Consider the following 10,220-nt stretch of genomic DNA (forward strand, 5'->3'; position numbering starts at 1 on the left):
CCCACACCTGTGCAAAGCTGCCCCTATATAGGGGCAGTTTCGGACATTTTGTGGACCCAGGGAAAACGTCAACTACTTAGCAGCGCTTGCATATTTTCGCTTTAACTCTGTCCAGGCTCTGTCCAAGTGGCTAAGCTATGCTGGTGCCAAATAAGAAGTCCCGATAGCGCGCACAAGCCGAAGCAGGTAACTTTGATTAAAAAGTGCACGGAGGTGCCCCAGTCTCCCCTACATTACGTCACCATATTCAGCTTCCGCCTCTTCCAAAAACTAGCAATGAGTAAGCCCATTTTTTCTTATAAGACTAATAGCAGATATAACGGTATCCATCATTTCTTTCCACGATAAAACCTTGCAACACAATGCTTCTTGATGAACAATGCAGTGAAATGTATATGGCACTTCAGATCCAGACTCCAGAAGTCTTCTGTTGACTCTTCAAACGACACCCTTATTAAGACCGCTTATGTTTTCCCCGCCGTCCCTGTTGATACTGATCAGTTTATCCCAGCTCAATTCGCATGAACCAAGAGCTTGTCCCAAGTGGTGAAATAAACCTTCTCCTTTTGTAGTTCCATCAAGACCGCATATTTTAAATAGTTCCTCATATACTTGAAAGGTTTCATCAATTCCTCATGCAAAAATTAGGAATCGTGCCGTATCCGACACGTCCGTACTTTCGTTCATCGCAAGAGATAAGTACGTAAAAGACTGCTTTATCCTTAAGCTGTTCACACAAGTTAGTACCCAAGTCTTCGGTGCAAGTTCTAGCAGAGACTAATGTTTTCAATTTTTTTGTTCCGGGCATACTTTCTCCGCAATAGCCAAGACACAGTCTTCTACAAATTCGCTGTCAGTAAATGGGCGACCATGCTTTGCTATTATTTCTGCCACTTTGTAGCAGGCACGTACAGCTGATTCGCTTTTGTCTTGCACAACATTGAAGATTTTCTGCTGATTTTTGAGTGACGATTTCAAATTAATGATTTTGTTTTTTCGAGATTCGCCTTCAAGAGTCAAATTTAATTTTGTGCTCATTATTATAATGTCGCTTCAAGTTATATTCCATTACCACGGAAACACTCTTTTGACATATTAGATACAAAGGTTTTTCCTTAACTCCAATAAAAATATATAAATTTGTCCATGCTTAATTAAAAATCCGTCTTTCATCAACAATTTTCCTTTTTTTAGAAGTCACATTGGGTTTATAAATCTACAAACCAAGATATAAAATATACGAATATATATTTGTTTTTACGGATAGAGAATATTTTTATACAAAAACAGAAAATCGTAGAATTTATGTCAACTATACAGAAAGTTGGGTAGTGTGGTCTATACCGGGAGTTTTTTTTTTAATATAAAAAAATCATATCAAATAGTTGACTAAAGGATTGGTTTATAAATCAAGTGAAAGCCCATTATCAGAAGAACAGAACGTGATTTTTCCAGATTTTTGACTTATCAACTGAAGAAAAAATGGGGAGAGTCCCTGCATGTACCAGTTGCCATACTCAACACCAGGGGATGGTACATACAGAAACATGGGATGACACACAGTGGGTTATGATACAAACCATTCATTTATTATCAAAAAAGGGCTGAAAATCACTTCTATGATAACATAAAAGATCATCTATGAAAATCAAATAAAATACGAAGATTTCCTGGAGGCAGTACTAGGGGCACGAACAGGGCGTAACAATTTTTGTGTATATCTTCTCTAAGGTAAAAGATAGTCCTCTTGGTCTGATGGCTTCCATTTTTGAAGTCTGACCACACAAATGGCATTTACTTTGGTACTGTTCTCTTTTTTTACAATACAATCAGTGTAAAATCCTCCATCAAATGCGTCAATACTACTTTTACAAATTCACCAATATTGATGTAACTAAATACTTCTTCATTCAAAAACTTTTTTCAATTAATTCAGAATAAAGACATGCAAGACTCTTAATTAGACTATACTTTTCAAAAACATTTTAGCATTTTTTTTTTTAATTTTAATTTTGCGCTCAAGTACAAGGAAATATAAGCGTTAAGAAATTTTACACGGCAAACTGATACAGGGCAGATATACCTTAAGTCTTAAGTGATGTAAAGACAAGGTTTATCATTTGAGATGTTTAGTTACTTGGTAGGAAAAGAATTTATTGTAAATGGAAGTATTTGAACAATATTTTTGTAAATTTAGTTCATTCTTGGAAGGAATGTCCCATTACGGAGGAGCGATGAAAAATATAACTTGACAAGCTTTAAATATCGGTAAATAGTTAGATAATAGCCAAAAATTTCTTCCGTCTATTTACTAGCTAATCAAATTTGATTTTAACTAAGTGAATTTGCTTCGCCAAGCATCTAAGTAGCATAAAAGCCAGGGCTGGTAACTCCACAAATCTTTGATTTAAAATATTTCAAGATTCTGGGAGTGATATGAACCAAATAATGCTCCGACACCATTGCACCCTGAAGGCGAACGTCGAATGTATACTTCTCTGAATTTGTTTTGCCCCATAGATTTGTTCTCGCAATTATCTGTTACCATAAAGATTAACGGAAATAAGTTCCCATTCCTGGATCAGCATCAGATGGCGATTCTTCCTCATTTGACTTATTTTCAGAACGTTTTGAAATTTTCGGTTATTATAAGATTTTGTTCTTTATCAAATTGCGCTCGACACCGCAATCAAGATCCTTAAGTATAAGTATGTTCAAGCATCCCTGAACTGGCTTGTCTTGCTAGCCTTAACTTCTGGGTATAAGTTCTGTATGGAATGAAAACAAATACCCAAACCAGCCGTGTCATAGCTCTAACACTTATGGAAAACTTAAAAAAACAATTATACTGTTTACTCAAATGTAAGCGCAGCTCATTTCCGGATCCCTGAGGGTGAGCGCTTTCTACTATCTATGTTTTTTTTTTTTTTTTTACCTGCATATAATTCCAAATCTGTTTACATATGACGTCACTCAACTTGCTTTTTCTGGATATCGCAGTTTATTAAAATTTTGAGATAGCCATTTTGTTCAGCGTAGTTGATTTCCAGATAGAAATTATGTTTTTGAGGAGGAACCTCCCCAACAGCACTCAGAGCGAGGGTTGTTAAGTTACGCCCTGGGGGAATATAAGGTTTTTTTTATTGAAGGCTCTGTTGCAGAAACTTGAGAAATGGCTCGTTTAATCAGACATTGAAAGGGCTAGTACTTATATCAGCAGTTGAAGTCGTTTAGAGGGTGCCTAGCATCCTTCTCATACCCCCAATTTTCCTAAATGTGAGTCATCAAAACTTTAAAATAACCATTTTGTTCAACGCAGTTGAAGGTTCTGGAAATTAGGTCGAGGATGACACTCCCCCCAGAGCCCTTAGGGCAAGGGTTGTAAGTTATGCCCAAGGGGACATATAAGGTATTTTATATAAAGCGTTGTCCTAGAAACTTCAAAAAGGGCTCATTTGATTCGAAATTGAAATGACTAGTGCCCTTTTTAATAGTCGAAAGTTTTTGGAAGGAAACAAACACCCCTTCTACGCCTACCATTTATCCGAAGACATCCAATCAAAATTTTGAGATAGCCATTTCGTTCAAAGTAGTTGAAAGGTCCGGAAATTATATCTTTGAGGAGGACACTCCCCCACAGCCGTCAAGGCAAGGGTTGTAATTTATGCCCTGGGGGCATATAAGGGTTTAATTGAAAGCTGTCGTAGAAACTTGAAAAAGGGCTCATTCGACTGGAAATTCAAAGGGCTAGTGCCCTTTTTATAGTCGAAAGTGATTTGAGGGCAACTAATCCCCCTCTCACGCCCACCCTTTCCCCAAACACACCCAATCAAAATTTTTAGAAAGTGATTTTGTTCAACGTAGTTAAGTTTTAAAAATTAGGTCTGTGAGGATGATAACCTCCAGAGACCCCTCGGGGCAAGGGTTGTAAGTTATGCCCTGGTGGTATATAAGGTTTTTATAGATAGTGATGTTGTAGAAACTTCAAAAAGGGTTCATTAAATTTGAAATTAGAAGGGCTTGGGCCCTTTTTAATAGTCGAAAGGGATTGGAGGATAACTAACTCTCACACCCACCATTTCCCCAAACATCCAATCAAAATTTTAACATAGCCATTTTGTTCGACGAAGCTGAAAAGTCCGGAAATTATGTTTTGAGGATGACACTCCAACAGCCCTCAGGGCAACGGTTGTACGTTAAGCCCTGGGGACATATAAGGTTTTTTTTACAGATAGCGTTGTTGTAGAAAATTCAAAAAGGAATCATTCGATTGGAAATTGAAACGGCTAGTGCCCTTTTTAATAGTCGGAAGTGATTGGAGGGCAACTAACCCCCCTCTCACGCCTACGATTCTCCCAAACACATCCAATCAAAATTTTTAGATGTAATTTTCTTCAACGTAGTTGAAAGTTCTGGAAATTAGGGCTTTGAGGGTGACAACCCCATCACAGCCCTCAGGGCAAGGGTTGTAATTTATGCCCTTTGGGCATATAAGGTGTTTATAGAAAGCATTGTCATAGAAACTCAAAAAGGGCTCATTCGATTGGAAATTGAAAGGGCTAGTGCACTTTTTAATAGTCGAAAGTGATTGGAAGGCTTGACATTTTCAAACAGTTCGTGGTAACGAACTGTAAGTAAGGAGCGACCCGGCTCAATGGTAACCAAAACTCTAAAAAACGGAATTTTGTTACCAATAGATACATAAAAAGAATCAGATTTTAATTCTGATTTCAAATATATAAGTTTCATCAAGTTTAATCTTACCCGTCAAAAGTTACGCGCCTGAGAAAATTTGGCTGATTTTTGAAAAAGGGGGAAAGACCCCCTAAAAGTTATAGAACCTTAATAAAACTCACACCATCATATTCAACGTATCAGAGAACCTACCCTACTGTAGAGGTTTCAAGCTCCTATCTTCAAAAATGAGGAATTTTGCATTTTTTGCCAGAAGAAAGATCACGGGTGCGTGTTTATTTTTCCTTTTCCCCAGGGGTAATCGTATTGATACAGTGATCCTAGAACATAATAGGAAAGCTTATTTGAATAACAATTAAAAGTTCTAGTGCCCTTTTTCAGCGACCAAAAAAATGGAGGACAACTAGGCCCCCTCCCACACTCATTTTTTTCTCAGTCACCCAATTGAAATTTTGAGATACCCATTTTGTTCAGTATAGTCGAAAATCTAATAAATGTCTTTTACGATGACTTAATCCCCCACAGTTCCCAGGGGAAGGGCTGCAAGTTATGAACTTTGCCCATTGCTAACATATTGTATTGGTTATTGGGAAGTATACAGACATTTTCAGGAAGAATTTTTTTCTGGTGGGGGGGGGGGGGCGGGAGGAGGGGGTTACTCGGGAGAATCTTTCCGTGGAGGATGTTTATTGGGGGTAAGGGACATTTCTATGAAGGGGGCACCAGATTTTCAATCATTATTTAAAAAACCATCAGAAATTAAATTAAAAAAAACATTTTTTTCAACTGAAAGCAAGAAGCAACATTATAGCTTATAATGAACATAAATTATTACGTATATAAGGGGGTTATCCCCCAACTCAATACCTCGCTCTTTACGCTACAGTTTTTTTTAGTGCTTTCAAAAGAGCCATCTATTCTAATTAAACGGCCTTTGTGATTCAGGGGTTTGTGAATTAATTTTTTTTTAACTTTTAACGTAAAGAGCGTGGTATTGACTAAGGGGAGAACCCCATCATACACTTAATAACATATACGTAATAAAAAAAAACAATAAAAAAAACAAGCGATACGGCTCAATAGTAATCGAAACTTTTAAAAACGGAACTTTGATGTCAATAAATGTATAAAAAGAATGGGCTTATAATGCTGATTCTAAATATATGAATTTTATTAAGTTTAGCATTACTCATCAAAGGCTACGAGCCTGAGAAAATTTACCTGATTTTTTAAAGAGGGGGGAAACATCCCCTAAAAGTGAAACAATTTTAATGAAAATCACACCGTCAAATTCAGCGTATCAGAAAACCCTATAACATAGGTTTCAAGCTCATATCTGCAAAAATCTGCAACTGTGTATTTTTTGCCAGAAGAAAAATATACGAATATAGAAGTTCGTTACGTAAGAACCAAATTTAGAGACAGCCATTTAGCAAAAAAAAAGTAAATTTTTTATGCAAATTTTGTTTACTTATTCAATGCCGGCGAGCCAAAATAAAAGCTGCATTAACTAAAAAACGATCAGAAATTAAATAAAAAAACAAGTTTTTTAAACTGAAAGTAAGGAGCGACATTAAAACTTAAAACGAACAGAAATTATTCCGTATATGAAAGGGGTTTTGCCCTCCTCAACGCCTTGCTCTTTACGCTAAAGTTTTTATTTTTTAAAAAAAAAAGTTGTGAGAAAGTCAAACTTTTGCGTGAAGAGTGAGGCGTTGAGGAGGGCACAGACCCTTTCATATACGGAATAATTTCTGTTCGTTTTAAGTTTTAATGTCGCTCCTTACTTTCAGTTTAAAAAACTTGTTTTTTTATTTAATTATAGTAAAGATCGATGTGGGTACAATTTTTTTTTTTTTTTTGTTTATACCAGGGCACTTCGTATCGAAGGATTTGTTGTTGGAACTTCGAAACGGACTCATTCGATTGAAAATAGAAAGGGCTAATGCCCTTTTTAATAGTCGAAAGTGATTGGAGGGCAACTAGTCCCCCTCCCATTTGCCCATTATGTTTAAAAACTAAATGTTGCCTTAAGATTCCGAAATGCGCTAGGCTAATGCAAATTCCCAATAAGGCATCTCAGCAGTATCCCAAGAACGACTGAGGGCATTATGTTCAAACTTTCGGGGCTACATCTGCTCTTAAAATTAAACCAAATCAAAATAGCGTAAGTGTATCCAAGCTATCAAAGAAATTAAACAGATTTTTCTTGCGAATAGCACAAATAGCACGCCAAACTATAGTGTTAAAGAATTAAAAGATTTATAGTTTTTCTTTTTCCCTGAAAAGACTCTGTCAATATAAAGCGAACAGGAATTGATTAAAAAAAAAATTATCCACAACATAAGTTTTTCAAGAAAAGTAAAGAACTCCATTAAACCAAAAATGGGCAGAAATAAAATCAAATTATCTACCAAGCGTGAAACTACCACAAAGCAGCATCTATAAATAATTGAAACCCGAAACGAACAGGAATTACAATAAATAACTGAGTCAAACTCAAAACGAGCAGAGATTAACATGAGTAGGGCTCAAAGCTCTATTCCTTCCCAAGGCCAGAACATAATTTGCAATTTACTGAAAAAAATACAAATGAATGTGCATTGTCAGTTTAATATACATATACTGATATTTAGTAATGAAAATGTTAATATTATTTGATTTGTTAAACTTATAAAAGTAAAAACCTAAAAATTTTTCAGTAAAGTGCAAATTATGTTCTGGTCTTGGGAAGGAATAGGGATTTTGAGCCCTACTCATGTTAATTTCTGCTCGTTTTGAGTTTGACTCAGTTATTTATTGTAATTTCTGTTTGAATTGGGTTTCATTTATTTATCGACGCTGATTTATGGTAGTTACACGCTTGGTAGATTATTTGATTTTATTTTTGCTCACTTTTGGTTTAATGGTTCTTTACTTTTCTTCAAAAACTTATTTTGTGGTAAAAGTTTTTTTTAAATAATTTCAAGTAAAAAGCTTCCGAATCTAACGTCATTCGCTAAAGATAATTTGAAATCAGGTTTAAAATACACTCGTATTGAATCAATAATGACTTTTAAAATTTAAAACGTCACATCAGACCAGCCCTTAATTTTCTAATTCTATTCTAATTCGCCAATAATAGACATTCTTACAGTAGATTGTCAATTGTTTAAATATCACAGACTAAATCAGGTAAAAAACAAAATATACAATCACCACTAAGAATGCTCAAAAATAACTGAAGAAAACAACAAGTCACACAGATCATGGCCAGACAGCAACGCAAGTTCAAAGAGAGCAAGACGATTCCTTGGGCTATTGGTTTAGTAAGGGTGCTTTTATACTATTAGGTGCCAAGAATAGCGGAAAATAAATCTGATTCTTTGATAAGGTCAGGAGAAAATTTACTTAAAAGAATTTACTTCAAAACTTACACAATAATATTTATCTTAAAAATTAGGAAAATCCAAATTCCATATGAAATTTCTCTCATCATTTATGCACTTATTAAACAACGGATGAAAAAAGAGTAAAAATTTCCAAAAATGTATGACATTAAACAGCTGCAGAAAATGCGCTATTTTCTTCGAAGGTGTTTACCCTTAGAAACCAACCAAGTTTCAATATTTACAGACAAGACCTTTGTTGAAAAATTTTTTTTTTTTCATGTCCTTAGAGAATCTAACAATGCCCTTACATCAAAACAAATGTCTGGCAAAAAAAAGCATATGATTGTTCTTTTTAGGAATGAAGCAACCTGATATAACATCGCAGTGGGGATATTGTTCAAGCAAACAAACTTCGTAACCGCATTGTTAAACTGTTACGAGCAGCGCAGAAAAGGTACGTTCATGACAAAGTCTCGCCTCTCCTTCAAGGTGAGCCCCGTAGGTGGCACTCTGAAGTCAAGCGTCTTACCGGTAAACGTACCACCAGTGAAATTAAGATACAGAAAGACGACAGAACGCTGATAAAATCAGCCGAAGTGAACGCCTTTTTCACTTCAATCTGTACTACTCACCCGTCCTTCACCGAAGCCGAAATCGAAGCCCTCATTGCTGACGTCTCTGAAGATACAATCGTTGAAGTATCCGAGTTCGCGGTGTATAAAGAACTTCAAAAGTTAAAAAGCAACTGTGCTTCTTACCCAGGAGAATTGCAAGTTAAACTTTTAAGAGAATATTCTATGTTTTTAGCAAAACCACTCTCATCAGTGATCAATCAGTCGTTCAAGGAGCACAAATTCCCGAGTGCTTGGAAAAAAGCCTACGTCCGCGTCTTACCTAAAGTCAAAGACCCGAAGTCCTGCAATCAGCTTCGTCCGATTTCTATTACGCCTAATATGGCTAAAGTGACTGAATCTTTTATTTATAGAGAGCTCCTAGCCCAAGTTCAGCCAGCCCTAGATCCGTTTCAGTACGGCTGCTTGAAAGGGAGTAGTACGACGCATTATCTAGTACGTCTCTACCACCTGATTACCGAGTGGTTGGACAAAGGCAGTAGCCTCGTTGACCTGCTTTTAGTCGACTATCGTAAGGCTTTTGACTTGATCCGCCACTATACAGCAGCAAATAACCTCAAAAAGATGGGCGCTAGGAAGCATATTTTGCTCTTAGTTGTTGACTTCCTGCGTAACCGCTGTCAGTGTGTCTATGCTCTCTTCCCTAGTGACTTAAACTCTGAGTGGGCTGAACTAACGTGTGGCGCACCACAAGGCACTAAGCTGGCAGCTCTTTTGTTTTTAGCGGTAATTAACTACATTATCCTCGAGTTTGAAGACAGATTCAAATACGTGGACGATCTCTCCCTACTTCTGAAATATCTTGCTGAAAAGTCAGACGTGTATCCCCAGTTCAGCAGTGAGATCAGGTACTCCTTTCTCGAGGCGTGTAGCATTAACGACCTCCAGCTTAATATGAATAAAACAAAAGTCATGAGGTTTAATCCGCTTAAGCGTGACCTCTCAGGCCCGGTTCATTGGTACCCTACGACCTCACACTCAGTGAGTCTTGGGGTTACTGTCAGTGAAGACTGTTCTTTTAGCGCGCACATCGCCGGTCTGGCGAAGAAAGGTAGTTGCGCATTACAGTCGCGAAATAACATGCGCCGATGGGGGTTATTACCAATTCAGCTGAAGACGGTTTACGTCACGTATGTGCGCCCAATCCTTGAATATGCGTGTCCTGTGTGGGGCCCTCAGGCCCATAATATTGAACACCTAAGTGAAGATCTGGAAGCCATTCAAAAACGGGCAGTGAAAGTGATACTAGGCCCGAAATACAACTCTTATGAGGCTGCCCTTAGTACCTTACGACTGCCAACGTTGCGTGATAGGCGCTTACAGTTAATGTGTAATTTTGGGCAGTCCCTTCTTTCGTCCGAGAAACACCGTTCGTTGCTTCCCCCACCTGCACCTATCACCGCCAACACCCGCCATAAAAATCAACTAGTGCCGCCAAAGTGTCGAACAACCCGTCACAGCAATTCTTTCGTGCCTTTTTTTGTCAGTTATTTAAACCGCCAGTGACCATTTTTATGCAATG

Source organism: Artemia sp. Qi Xiang Cuo, chromosome 3 (assembly GCF_049724085.1).
Source record: "Artemia sp. Qi Xiang Cuo chromosome 3, ASM4972408v1, whole genome shotgun sequence".
Lineage (NCBI taxonomy): Eukaryota > Metazoa > Arthropoda > Branchiopoda > Anostraca > Artemiidae > Artemia > Artemia sp. Qi Xiang Cuo.